The sequence below is a fragment of the Arachis hypogaea genome, chromosome 11, assembly GCF_003086295.3.
Source record: "Arachis hypogaea cultivar Tifrunner chromosome 11, arahy.Tifrunner.gnm2.J5K5, whole genome shotgun sequence".
NCBI lineage: Eukaryota > Viridiplantae > Streptophyta > Magnoliopsida > Fabales > Fabaceae > Arachis > Arachis hypogaea.
This window is the reverse complement of record NC_092046.1, coordinates 14,830,386-14,845,111: the sequence shown is the minus strand read 5'-3', so window position 1 is coordinate 14,845,111 and position 14,726 is coordinate 14,830,386. Positions and strand designations below refer to the sequence as shown.

Genomic DNA, 14,726 nt, shown 5'->3' with positions numbered 1-14,726 from the left:
TCCTTTTCAGTTCTTAACTGAATTCTTGCAGATACGTGATACTGTTAAGACTAATGGAGTAGATCCTGAAGTCTACAGGCTCATGCTTTTCCCTTTTGCTGTGAGAGACAGAGCTAGAATATGGTTGGACTCTCAACCTAAGGATAACCTGAACTCTTGGGATAAGCTGGTCAAGGCTTTCTTAGCCAAGTTCTTTCCTCCTCAAAAGCTGAGCAAACTTAGAGTGGATGTTCAAACCTTCAGACAGAAAGAAGGTGAATCCCTCTATGAAGCTTGGGAGAGATACAAAGGACTGACCAAAAAGTGTCCTTCTGACATGCTTTCAGAATGGACCATCCTGGATATATTCTATGATGGTCTGTCTGAATTAGCTAAGATGTCATTGGATACTTCTGCAGGTGGATCCATTCACCTAAAGAAAACGCCTGCAGAAACTCAAGAACTCATTGACATGGTTGCTAATAACCAGTTCATGTACACTTCTGAGAGGAATCCTGTGAGTAATGGGACACCTATGAAGAAGGGAGTTCTTGAAATTGATACTCTGAATGCCATACTGGCTCAGAATAAAATATTGACTCAGCAAGTCAATATGATTTCTCAAAGTCTGAATGGAATGCAAGCCGCATCCAACAGTACTCAAGAGGCATCTTCTGAAGAAGAAGCTTATGATCCTGAAAACCCTGCAATAGCAGAGGTAAATTACATGGGTGAACCTTATGGAAACACATATAACTCATCATGGAGAAATCATCCAAATCTCTCATGGAAGGATCAAAAGCCTCAACAAGGCTTTAATAATGGTGGAAGATACAGGTTTAGCAATAGCAAGCCTTTTCCATCATCCACTCAGCAACAGACAAAGAACTCTGAACAAAATACCTCTAATTTGGCAAACTTAGTCTCTGATCTGTCCAAGGCCACTGTAAGTTTCATGAATGAAACAAGGTCCTCCATTAGAAATTTGGAAGCACAAGTGGGCCAGCTGAGTAAAAGGATCACTGAAATCCCTCTTAGTACTCTCCCAAGCAATACAGAAGAGAATCCAAAAGGAGAGTGCAATGCCATTGAATTGATCACCATGACCGAACCTGTAAGGGAAGGAGAGGATGTGAATCCCAAGGAAGAAGACCTCCTGGGACGTCCAGTGATCAATAAGGAGTTTCCCTCTGAGGAACCAAAGGACTCTGAGGATCATCTAGAGACCATAGAGATTCCATTGAACCTCCTTATGCCATTCATGAGCTCTGATGAGTATTCCTCTTCTGAAGAGAATGAGGATGTTACTGAAGAGCAAGCTGCCAAGTTCCTTGGTGCAATCATGAAGCTAAATGCCAAATTATTTGGTATTGAGACTTGGGAAGATGAACCTCCCTTGTTCACCAATGAACTAAGTGATCTGGATCAACTGACATTGCCTCAGAAGAGACAGGATCCTGGAAAGTTCATAATACCTTGTACCATAGGCACCATGATCTTTAAGGCTCTGTGTGACCTTGGTTCAGGGATAAACCTCATGCCCCTCTCTATAATAGAGAAACTGGGAATCTATGGGGTGCAAGCTGCTAAAATCTCATTAGAGATGGCAGACAATTCAAGAAAATAGGCTTATGGACAAGTAGAGGACGTGTTAGTAAAGGTTGAAGGCCTTTACATCCCTGCTGATTTCATAGTCCTGGATACTGGAAAGGAAGAGGATGAATCCATCATCCTAGGAAGACCTTTCCTAGCCACAGCAAGAGCTGTGATTGATGTGGACAGAGGAGAATTGATCCTTCAAATAAATGAGGACAACCTTGTATTTACAACTCAAGGATCTCTCTCTGCATCCATGGAGAGGAAGCATAAACAACTTCTCTCAAAGCAGAGTCAAACAAAGCCCCCACAGTCAAACTATAAGTTTGGTGTTGGGAGGCCACAACCAAACTCTAAGTTTGGTGTCAAACCCCCATATCCAAACTCTAAGTTTGGTGTTGGGAGGTTTCAACAAAGCTCTGCACATCTGTGAGGCTCCATGAGAGCCCACTGTCAAGCTATTGACATTAAAGAAGCGCTTGTTGGGAGACAACCCAATGTTTATTTATCTAATTTTATTTTTTTTTCATGTTTTCTTAGGTTCATGATAATGTGGAGTCACAAAATAAATGAAAAATTTAGAAACAGAATCAAAAACAGTGGAAGAAAAATCACACCCTGGAGGAAGCACCTGTCTGGCGTTCAACGCCAGAACAGAGCATGGTTCTGGCGCTGAACGCCCAAAATGGGCAGTATCTGGGCGCTGAACGCCCAAAATGGGCAGCATATGGGCGCTGAACGCCAGAATTGCACCCTGGAGAAGAGCTGGCGCTGAACGCCCAGAACAAGCATGGTTCTGGCGTTCAACGCTAGAAATGGGCAACAAATGGGCGTTGAACGCCCAAAATGGGCACCAACCTGGCGCTGAACGCCCAGAGTTGTGTGCAAGGGCATTTTACATGCCTAATTTGGTGCAAGGTTGTAAATCCTTGAACACCTCAGGATCTGTGGACCCCACAAGATCATCTCAGGATCTGTGGACCCCACAGGATCCCCACCTACCTCCACTCACTCTCTTCTCTCTTCTCAATCATCCTCTATTCCCAATAAACACTCTTCCCCATAAACCTACCCAATAAACTCCACCTACCTTCAAAATTCAAATCAATTTCCCACCCAAACCCACCCATATGGCCGAACCTTAACCCCCCTCCCTTCCCTATATAAAGCCTTCCATTCTTCTTCATTTTCACACAACATAACCCTCTCTTTCCCTTCTTGGCCGAAACACACCTCCCCCCTCTTCTCCATATTTTCTTCTTCTTCTTCATCTAATTCTTTCTTTTCTTGCTCGAGGGCGAGCAATATTCTAAGTTTGGTGTGGTAAAAGCATAAGCTTTTTGTTTTTTCATTACCATTGATGGCACCTAAGACCGGAGAATCCTCTAAAAAAGGGAAAGGGAAGACAAAAGCTTCCACCTCCGAGTCATGGGAGATGGAAATGTTCATCTCCAAAGCCCATCAAGACCACTTCTATGATGTTGTGGCCAAGGAGAAGGTGATCCCCGAGGTCCCTTTCAAACTCAAAAGAAATGAGTATCCGGAGATCCGACATGAAATTCAAAGAAGAGGTTGGGAAGTTCTAACAAATCCCATCCAACAAGTCGGCATCTTAATGGTTCAAGAGTTCTATGCCAATGCATGGATCACCAAGAACCATGATCAAAGTAAGAACCCGGATCCAAAGAATTACATTACAATGGTTCGGGGGAAATACTTAGATTTTAGTCCAGAAAATGTGAGGTTGGCGTTTAACTTGCCTATGATGCAAGGAGATGAACGCCCCTACACTAGAAGGGTCAACTTTAATCAAAGGTTGGACCAAGTCCTCATGGACATATGTGTGGAAGGAGCTCAATGGAAGATTGACTCCAAAGGCAAGCCGGTTCAACTAAGAAGATTGGACCTCAAGCCTGTGGCTAGAGGATGGTTGGAGTTCATCCAACGCTCCATCATCCCCACTAGCAACCGATCAGAAGTTACTATGGATCGGGCCATCATGATCCATAGCATCATGATTGGAGAAGAAGTAGAAGTTCATGAAGTCATCTCCCTTGAACTCTACAAAATAGCCGAAAAGTCCTCTCCTGGGGCAAGGCTAGCTTTTCCTCATCTCATTTGTCATCTATGTTACTCAGCTGGAGCTTTCATAGAAGGAGACATTCACATTGAGGAAGAGAAGCCCATCACTAAGAAAAAGATGGAGCAAGCAAGAGAGCCCATTCATGGAGCTCAAGAGGCGCATGAAGCTCATCACCATGAGATCCCGGAGATGCCTCAAATGCATTTTCCTCCACAAAACTATTGGGAGCTAATCAACACCTCCCTAGGAGAATTAAGTTCCAACATGGGACAACTAAGGGTGGAACATCAAGAGCACTCCATCATCCTGCATGAAATAAGAGAAGATCAAAAAGCAATGAGGGAGGAGCAACAAAGACAAGGAAGAGACATAAAAGAGCTCAAGGACATCATTGGTTCATCAAGAAGGAAACACCACCATCACTAAGGTGGACTCATTCCTTGTTCTTACTTTCTCTGTTTTTCGTTTTCTATGTTAAGTGCTTATCTATGTTTGTGCCTTCATTACATGATCATTAGTATTTAGTAACTATGCCTTAAAGTTATGAATGTCCTATGAATCCATCACCTCTCTTAAATGAAAAATGTTTTAATTCAAAAGAACAAGAAGTACATGAGTTTCGAATTTATCCTTGAATTTAGTTTAATTATATTGATGTGGTGATAGTGCTTCTTGTTTTCTGAATGAATGCATGAACAGTGCATATGTCTTTTGAAGTTGTTGTTCATGAATGTTAAATATGTTGGCTCTTGAAAGAATGATGACAAGGAGACATGTTATTTGATAATCTGAAAATCATGAAGCAAGAAAAAGCAGCAAAGAACAAAGCTTGCAGAAAAAAAAATAGATAGAAAAATAAAAAAAGCAAGTAGAAAAAGCCAAAAGCTCTTAAAACCAAGAGGCAAGAGCAAAAAGCCAATAACCCTTAAAACCAAAAGGCAAGGGTAAATAAAAAGGATCCTAAGGCTTTGAGCATCAGTGGATAGGAGGGCCTAAAGGAATAAAATCCTGGCCTAAGCGGCTAAACCAAGCTGTCCCTAACCATGTGCTTGTGGCGTGTAGGTGTCAAGTGAAAACTTGAGACTGAGCGGTTAAAGTCAAGGTCCAAAGAAAAAAAAGAGTGTGCTTAAGAACCCTGGACACCTCTAATTGGGGACTTTAGCAAAGCTGAGTCACAATCTAAAAAGGTTCACCCAATTATGTGTCTGTGGCATTTATGTATCCGGTGGTAATACTGGAAAACAAAGTGCTTAGGGCCACGGCCAAGACTCATAAAATAGCTGTGTTTAAGAATCATCATACTGAACTAGGAGAATCAATAACACTATCTGAACTCTAAGTTCCTATAGATGCCAATCATTCTGAACCTCAATGGATAAAGTGAGATGCTAAAACTATTCAAGAGGCAAAAAGCTACAAGTCCCGCTCATCTGATTGGAGCTATGTTTCATTGATAGTTTGGAATTTATATTATATTCTCTTCTTTTTATCCTATTTGATTTTCAGTTGCTTGGGGACAAGCAACAATTTAAGTTTGGTGTTGTGATGAGCGGATAATTTATACGCTTTTTGATATTGTTTTTAGTATGTTTTTAGTAGAATCTAGTTACTTTTAGGGATGTTTTCATTAGTTTTTATGTTAAATTCACATTTCTAGACTTTACTATGAGTTTGTGTGTTTTTCTGTGATTTCATGTATTTTCTGGCTGAAATTGAGGGACTTGAGCAAAAATCAGATTCAGAGGTTGAAGAAGGACTGCTGATGCTATTGGATTCTGACCTCCCTGCACTCAAAGTGGATTTTCTGGAGCTACAGAACTCAAAATGGCGCGTTTTTAATTGCGTTGGAAAGTAGACATCCAGGGATTTTCAGCAATATATAATAGTCCATACTTTGCCCAAGTTTAGACGACGCAAACTGGTGTTCAACGCCAGTTCTCTGCCCAATTCTGGCGTCCAGCGCCAGAAACAAGTTGCAAAGTGGAGTTCAACGCCCAAAATGGCACAAAAGCTGGCGTTCAACTCCAAGAATGACCTCTCCACGTGTAGACTTCAAGCTCAGCCCAAGCACACACCAAGTGGGCCCCGGAAGTGGATTTATGCATCAATTACTTACTTCTGTAAACCCTAGTAGCTAGTTTATTATAAATAGGACTTTTTACTATTGTATTAGACATCTTTTGATCCTGGATTGTATCTTTTGATCATTTTTAGATCTCTAGACCTCCATGGGAGGCTGGCCACTCGGCCATGCTTACCCTCTATTCACTTATGTATTTTTCATACGGTAGAGTTTCTGCACTCCATAGATTAAGGTGTGGAGCTGTGCTGTTCCTCAAAGATTAATGCAAAGTACTACTGTTTTCTATTCAATTCATCTTATTTCGCTTCTAAGATATTCATTCGCACTTCAACCTGAATGTGATGAACGTGACAATCATCATTATTCCCTATGAACGCGTGCCTGACAACCACTTCCGTTCTGCATTAGATTGAATGAGTATCTCTTAGATCTCTTAATCAGAATCTTTGTGGTATAAGCTAGATTGATGGCGGCATTCATGAGAGTCCGGAAAGTCTAAACCTTGTCCGTGGTATTCCGAGTAGGACTCTGGGATTGAATGACTGTGACGAACTCCAAACTCGCGAGTGCTGGGCGTAGTGACAGACGCAAAAGGATAGTAAATTCTATTCCAGTATGATCGAGAACCTCCAAGATGATTAGCCATGCAGTGACAGCGCATCGGACCATTTTCACAGAGAGGAATAGGATGCAACCATCGACAAGGGTGATGCCTCCAGACGATTAGCCGTGCTGTGACAGAGCATTTGGACCATTTTCCCGAGAGGATTGAAAGTAGCCATTGGCACCGGTGACATCCTTACATAAAGCCAGCCATAGAAAGGAGTAAGACTAATTGGATGAAGACAGCAGGAAAGCAGAGGTTCAGAGGAACGAAAGCATCTCTATGCGCTTATCTGAAATTCTCACCAATGATTTACATAAGTATTTCTATCCTTATTATATTATCTATTTTCGAAAACTCCATAATCAATTATTATCCGCCTGACTGAGATTTACGAGGTGACCATAGCTTGCTTCATACCAACAATCTCCGTGGGATCGACCCTTACTCACGTAAGGTTTATTACTTGGACGACCCAGTGCACTTGCTGGTTAGTTGTATCGAAGTTGTGACAAATTATGAATTGAGATTAGAGCACCATGTTTTTGGAGCCATTACCAGAGATCATAATTTCGTGCACCACCCTCCATCACACACCAGAGTAGGGTGATCATAGCAGCCGGAATCTCTGTCTCATGAGTACTCGGCATCACATAATTGCTCAGGATCTGATGCCATAACCGAGCCTCATCATTTAAATACGCCCGCTTGATTCCCTTGGGCAAGGTGGTGTCCTGACCCATCTCCCAAGGAACAGTCGGGTCAAGAGCTATCCGGGCCTTGACAACATCCCAATCAAACCTCATCAAGCGCATGTCCTCCTCAACCTTTTTGTAACCATCAGGCTTATCGGACTTGGGTGGAAGCTGCAGGATGTCTTCTATGGCCTCTTCAGTGACCAGAATTTGCTTTCCCCGTAGGTTCACTGCATCTAGGGTAGTGATGTAGTAATTGCAGTAGAATTCCCTAACCCAAGATGCGTTCACCTCCGCCAAATTTCTCTCCAGAAAGAACCAGCCTCTTTGTTTGATTTGCTCAGTGGTGTATTGCTGGAGTTCTCCTGGGATCTTCAGAGTCCTCTCCAGGTATAGGTTCCTGGAGTTTGCAAATGCCGGATACTTCAGCTCACAGTATCGGTTTGCAAATTTTACCGGGTCATTAGCAGGGAGCAGCTGGTCAGCGTTTTCCTGCTGGGTAAAGTTCTTCTCCCGCCATGAGGAATCATGCATGAGATCAATGATGGACTGGGAGAATTCTCCTCTTTTACGTTTCCCAGTAGTAGTTTTACCTTTTCCTTTCCTCTGACTGGCAGACATCCTGAAAAACAAAAAACCAGGAGATGGATAAAAATAGGAAAGCAAATAGGCAACTAATCAAAGAAAACACAAAGTGGCAAAGGAGAATTAGAATTAGGTAAATGTGTTAAGTAAATGTGTATTAAGGATTGTATAGTAGTTAAAAGTTCGAAAGGAAGAATTCACAATCCAAAATGTAATTGAATTCATGTTAAATAGAAAAATTATCATTATGCCATGGTTAGAAAGTTAAAGGAAAGTGAAAAATCAAAAAGGAGATTTTAAAAGGTTAGTTTGGTTAGAATTGAAAAAGAAGTTAGTAAAGTAAAATTAGTGAGTCAGTAAAAAGTGGGTTAAAGTAAGTGGCCTAATGAAAATAGTCCAAGTAACAAGGATTCACAGGTAGGAAATAGAAGTAACTCATAACCAAACAAGGAAAACAGGTTGATGCTGATTCAAATAGATATAAAGAAGGCAAAAATTAGAATCAAAACATCACAAATGCAGTTTATGAACCAGGAAATCAAAAAGGATAAGAAAGCGTGCCCTGGCAATCATGAATTGGTTTGGGTAAAGCAGAGAAAAACAGAGTTCAAAATGCTAAACCAAAACATGAATGAAAATATTTCACAAAAATTTGGGCAGCATTCCGGCTAAAATTGGATTATCCCAGAAAATAAACAACAATCAAATAGTTCATATGAATTAAAAAATCAAGCTGCAGTTACATATAATGAATATAAACATGAAAATTCAGAGTAAAAAGCAGCAAATGCAGGAAATCACAGCATATGAACAAGGTCACAGCAACAGCAGAATTGCAGATTTGATAAAACAGAAACATGAACAGTGCGAGTAAACAGACCTAAATCTACTAACCACATCCTAGGCTACCTAACAACCTAAAATCCACTACAACATGCATATCTAACTAGCCTAAACAAGAACATAAACAGAAAAATAAGAATAACTACGAATGGATAAAAGGGATTGCGTGTTGCGGAACCTGGAAGGCCGAATAATGAGAATAGGCAGAAAGGTGGCTGGGGGTGGCGGGCACGGCGGCTGGCGGTGGTGGACACGGCGGCGCGGTGGCTGCTGGCGCGGCTGTTCGGGGCAAGGGGGGAGAAGGGGGTAATGGGGGATAGGGGGAAAGTAATGGGGTAGGGGGAGATAGGAGAAGGGGGGAAAAGGGTGGTGGTGCTAGTGGGGCGCGGTGGTTGGTGGCGGCGGTGGGTGGTGGGCAGTGGCGGAGGAGGGAGAAGGGGGAAGAAAGAGAGAAGAAAGGTTGGTGGGGAAGGAAAGGGGGTGGGTTGCGGTGGCATCTGGGTGGTCAGCGGCGTCTGGGGGTGGCAGCAGTGGTGGCTGGATGGAGGTTGAGGGTTGGAGAAGAAGGGGGAGGAGAGGGTTTCAGGGGAGGGTCCTGCGCGAATGTAGGGTTTGCGTGGTTGGGGGGGTTATAATTTTGAATCCACGCGATCGCGTGGGGCACGCGGTCGCGTGGTTGGGGTGAAAATAGGGGTGACGCGATCGCGTGGGTCGCGTGATCGCGTGGAAGGGGTAGAAGAGGGGATGACGCGATCGCGTGGGGCATGCGATCGCGTCGCTGGAAATTGTGCTAAACGCACGAATCCAGCGTCGTTCCAGCACAACTCTCTGTCTCCTCTTGGGATTTGTGCAATCCATGCGACGCGATCGCGTCGCTCACGTGGTCGTGTGGGATTGGTTGTGTGCATGTGACGCGATCGCATGGGGCATGCGATCGCGTGGGCCATTTTGTGCTAGACGCACAATGGCCGCACGATTCCAGCTCAACTCTCTGGACGTTGGATCCTTACGCTAATTTCCATGTCACGCGGCCGCGTGGGTGACGCGGTCGCGTGGGTAGTGTTTTTCGCGTTATGACGCGATCGCATGGGGCATGCGGTCTCGTCGCGCACCCTTTCTCTTTTTTTGTGTGTGCAGAATGCAGAATGCAATGCTTAATGTGAATGCTATGCATGATTCCAGGTTTAATAAAATAAAATAAAAAGGAAATAAAAATAAAGACAAATAACATGAAATAAACTGAAAAAGGAAACGACCATACCATGGTGGGTTGTCTCCCACCGAGCACTTTTAGTTAAAGTCCTTAAGTTGGACATTGGAGGAGCTTCCTGTTATGGTGGCTTATGTTTAAATTCATCCAAAAATCTCCACCAATGCTTGGAATGCCAATAGCCTCCGGGGTCCCAAACTAGGCATGTGAAGCTTCCGAGCAGCTTTAAGCAGATTTTCAGGCTCCCGGGGTGACGAATGTCAGCATAGATTCCAGGATTCCAAGCCTTGCTTTTAAATCTGCCTCCGTCTTGATCTATATGTTTCCATCCGGGCGGTTTAAAAAGTAAATTCTCACCATGGTGACCAACCGTTCGCCGTGATCCATTCGACTGAACATGATTCCAATCCGTACACTTCGAGTTGAAGCGTAGAACCTTATTGAACCTTGTGCACCAGCTCTGAGCACGAGCCATTTCCCTTTTACTCTTAAAGCCGTAGAGAGCTCTAAGCTGCCCATCTGTTTCAAGTAAACCATATTCAAGTGGAAAAATACAGTTAAAAGTTAAGGATTATACCCACTTGAAGGTTGTATTAGGTGGTAATGGCCTTGGAATAGGTGTTTCCAGTGGTTCTGTAAGTTTTACTCCCTTGTACTCTTCTGTGAATTCCTTCACTTCCTTGCAAGATTCTTCAAATGTATCTGTGTCCTGGTCAAAGTCTTCTATGTCTTCCTCATCACTTGAGTCATAGATTGGAGGTTAAGAGAAATCTACCTCTGCATCATCCTCGTATTCACTTGGGGAAGATTCTTCGATCTCAGAGAATTCACTTGCGGATGCAAGTTTATTACTAAGAGAGCTAGACTTGTGACTATCATCATCAAGAGAATTTGCTTCTTGGATTATTCCGTCTGATTCTTCGTAAACGACTTGCCTTGGGGATTGTGCTCTATCCTCCTTAGCATTAACGATGACGTCCTTGACGGAGTTTTCCTCAGCTTTGGATTCCCATGGAGGTTCAGCATCTCCTAGATCTTCAACCAACTATTCTTCTTGTACAATGACAGCTTCTTCTACTTGTTCTAGTACGAATTCATTCTCTGCCTTGTCCACTGGAGTTTCGAGTATCTCCTTCATGCTACGCTCTTCATTAGATTGTTCACATGGGGCTGTGGTTGGTCCTTGAATATTTGAGCGTCTAGAATAGAATTGAATTACTGCTTGCTCCAGTTGTCGAATGGTTGTTTGAAGTTTATTTACTGTTTCCTTGAGGCGAATCTTTGATTCTCTGGGTGATGGATTTGGACATGATATATAGGGAAGTGGTGGTGATTGGGAGTGAGAGGATTGGAATTGGGGTAGGGAAGGATCATATGGTGGCGAATGGTGAAGAGAGGCTTGTGAGTGTGGTGGTTCAAGGTCATGTTGATAGGATGGTCTATAGGCACAGGGTGGGGCATGTTGGTAGTTACAAGGTTGTCCACCATATCTTCCAGCTGGGTATGCATTGTAGAATGGTTGTTGTCCATGATATCTCGGAGGGTGTTGTTGCCTAAAGGGTTGATTAGATCCTCTTGGCTCCATCCATCCTTGATTGGTCTGACCTTGATACATATTCCTGTTGTAACTTCTATTTCCTTCAACAAAGTTAGAACCAAACTCAAAGCGAGAGGGGTGAGAGTTCATAGTAGCTAATGCAAATAAAAATAAAAATAAACAAATAAACAAGTAAAGGAAAAATATTTACAATAACCAATAATAAGGCACACGTTAGCAGTTCCCCGGCAACGGCGCCATTTTGACGTTAAGATTTTTGTAAGTAAAGGATTTTGTAAAAATAGTTGCGTTGTAGATATAGATCCTAAACCAACAGAAATCCCTTCGTGCAAACGTTTTGGTTGTCACAAGTAACAAACCCCTTAAAAATTGTTAACCGAGTATTCAAACCTCGGGTCGTCTTCTCAAGGAACTGCAGGGAAGTATGTTCTTATTATTGGTTATAAAGGTTGTAATTCGGGGTTTTGAAGATGAGGAACAAGTAATATAAATGGCAAGTAAAATAAATAAATACTGTAAAGCAACTTTTGGCAAGGTAAGAGAAATTAGAAGTCCAACTTAGTTATCCCTCTCAACAATAATGAAAGTAGCATCTTAATTCCACTCAGTTAACCTTTACTAAAGCAAAGAAAAGTCAAGGGACTAATTAGTTTGACCTTCGAATCCTATTTATTTCCTAAGAAAAAGTTGGGATTATTGAAGTTCAGTTCAATTAGCAAGATAACGATTATCAATAATGCTGAGTTTGATATCTGTTGAGTTACTGATTTCTTAACCAAGACCAAAAGGTGAAAAAGTAAATTGCTGGAATAAAAATGTCCTTAGATGGGAAGCAATAGTAACATAAATTAAAGAGAACAATAAATAACTGAAATACCTCAAATAATCATTAATTCAAATCATAACATGGAAAAGGTTCATAAGCCAATTGGGCAACATTTATAGATACGAATAAAAGCATTAAAGTAAAAGTGGCATAAAAACATAAATTAAAGTAAATATTAAACCTGGATCGAGAGTCACTCTTAAAAACTAAGAGAAGTCCTAAATCCTAATCCTAAGAGAGAGAGGAGAGAACCTCTCTCTAAACTAAATTTAAATCATCGAAAGTAATAAAAATTGCGAGCTCCCCCTGAATGGATGCATTCCCTCACTTTATATCCTCTAATCTGTGTTTTCTGCACTTGGATCTGGGCCAAAAGGGCTTCAGAATTCGCTGGGGCGTATTCTGCAAATTCTGGTACGAGGCCTCTGTCACGCGTCTGCGTGGGTCACGCGTCCGCGTGGGTCACGCGGTCGCATCATCTGGAGTTTTCCTTGTGGCGCGGTCGCGTCAGTCATGCGGCCGCGTCGCTGCTTCTTCGCTCTTGGCACGCGATCGCGTCGTCCAAGCGATCGCGTGGATGCCAGTTTCTTCAAAACTCCGTTTTACGCTTTCCTTCCATTTTGTATGTTTCCTTTTCCATCCTTTAAGTCATTCTTGCCTTAGAAGATCTAAAACTACTCAACACACTAATCACGGCATCGAATGGAAATAAAGGTAATTAAAATAATTAATTTTAAAGCATATGAAACATGTTTTCACATACATCACATAATAAGGAAGAGAAAGTAAAACCATGCAATTAATATGAATAAGTGGATGAAGGATTGAATAAATCACTCAAACTAAGCACAAAATACATCACAAAATATGGGTTTATCAGTTACCTGCAGTATTTGTAACCTTCTTGTGTTTGCCTTTATCTGTCTATTTGTCTGTGAAAATACATGATGGAACTGGAGGTATGGAGGAATGGCAGTATGGGACTTAGATTTAAGGTTAAGTTAAGTTAGGTTTAAATATCCTTAGTAAACCACCTTTTATGGCTTCTGTTTAATACTTTAAGCTCTATAGTCTGAGTGTCGGCGTTCTAGGATTACCTCTGGCATTCCCAGGACCTTATATATTATGTGTGTGGCACCTTTACCATACTGAGAACCTCCGGTTCTCATTCCATACTATGTTGTTGTTTTTCAGATGCAGGTCGAGAGGCTTCTCGTTAGACGTCTGGACTCTTGAAGCGAAGTAGTTACTGGGTTATTTTGTTATGCTGTGTTGTATATATATATGTACTTAGCTTTCTCTCCGCATAACTTGTTCTTTTTGATCCTCTTAGAGGTTGATGGAGAGGCAGGATTGTGTATATGTACTTTTGGGTTTTGGATATGTATGTCTATATGTGTAAATATTCTCTGGCCAGTCTTGACTTCGCAGGCTGAGTTAGGAGCTTGTTATTTTGTATCTTTGGCACTCTATTCCTACTTCTGTTATCATATGTTCAATAGTTATGGTTTCCTTAGCACGCAAGTTAACTCGTTGCTTGAGCGTTGCGCTTTTATTTCGCGATTTTTGTTTTCTCTATTCTTCAAGGCTCCTAGAATAATATAATTCTTCTGCTATTATATATACTCATTTTATTTTAGAGATCGTAATACCACACCACCTCTGTTTTACGACTTAAGCGTAAAGCTTAGTGTGGTAGGGTGTTCAATGTTCAATGTATTTGTTGTTGTGTTTTTGCTTCCGATTTTTGAAGCAGAAAATGTGAGAAGGACAATGAAAGAGAGTGTTCACTGGGAAAGAAAGCTGTTTGGAGTGTACTGTAAGTTAAATGGCTTGTTTTATGTTCAAAATTTTCTTTTAACGTAGTCTAAGATTTCAAAATGCAAAAAGAACATAAGGCGTCTTACCTATGTGCCAATAGGTTTGTGGTTCTCAAATTTTCTCCATAGATAAACTATCAATATGCTTTTTTACTGGCCATCTGTGTTACTTAGAAGTTCACATGCTGTTTGAATGAAAAACTGCAAAATAGCTTTGGTGAGAATTTATTGAGACTGATTTAGATGCTGAAGTTAGATTCATATTGGTGAGTTAGCAATTGGCTCACTGTTGAGTTTTGTTTGAACTTTGAACTTTTATAAAGCTGTAGAAAAGAGAAGTGCATATATTCTTAATAAAGACTCTTTTCCTGCTAGCTGGAAGCAGTAGATTTGTGTTTTTGAGTGTTATAGAGATTTGGTGAAATGATACTGTGAAGTATGTTCATGAAGAAGTGGGAAAAGTTGCACATAGTTGCTAAATTCAAAACACATCTAACATATATTATTTGAAAAACCGAACAACCGAACCAAACCAAACCGATTTCAATTGGTTTGGTTTGGTTCGGATGGTCTTGATAAAAAACCGAACCAAATCGACCGCAGTTTAATTAAACAATTGGATTGGATTACTTTTTTCTAAAAAACCGAACCAAACCGCACTGTGAACACCCCTAGTATTAGTGCACAACGTTTTTCTATACCAAGCGCCCGCCATTCACAAACTAAATATTTTTCTTTTTCAAGGGTTTTGCCAATGTTTTAAAAACCGGTTGGGACCGGTCAGTCGAACCAAACCGTGACCGGCCGATTTTTTTAAGAAGGAACCAAACGTCGACGTTTCACT

The 14,726-nt window shown here is 41.5% G+C and overlaps 1 non-coding gene across 1 annotated transcript; it reads right to left on the bottom strand.

The window, feature by feature from the left end:
* Window positions 1-214: 214 nt before the first annotated feature.
* Window positions 215-322, bottom strand: LOC112725943 (small nucleolar RNA R71). The gene has a single exon (XR_003165021.1). It is a non-coding gene; the product is annotated as a small nucleolar RNA R71 (small nucleolar RNA).
* Between the last annotated feature and the right edge of the window lie 14,404 nt (window positions 323-14,726).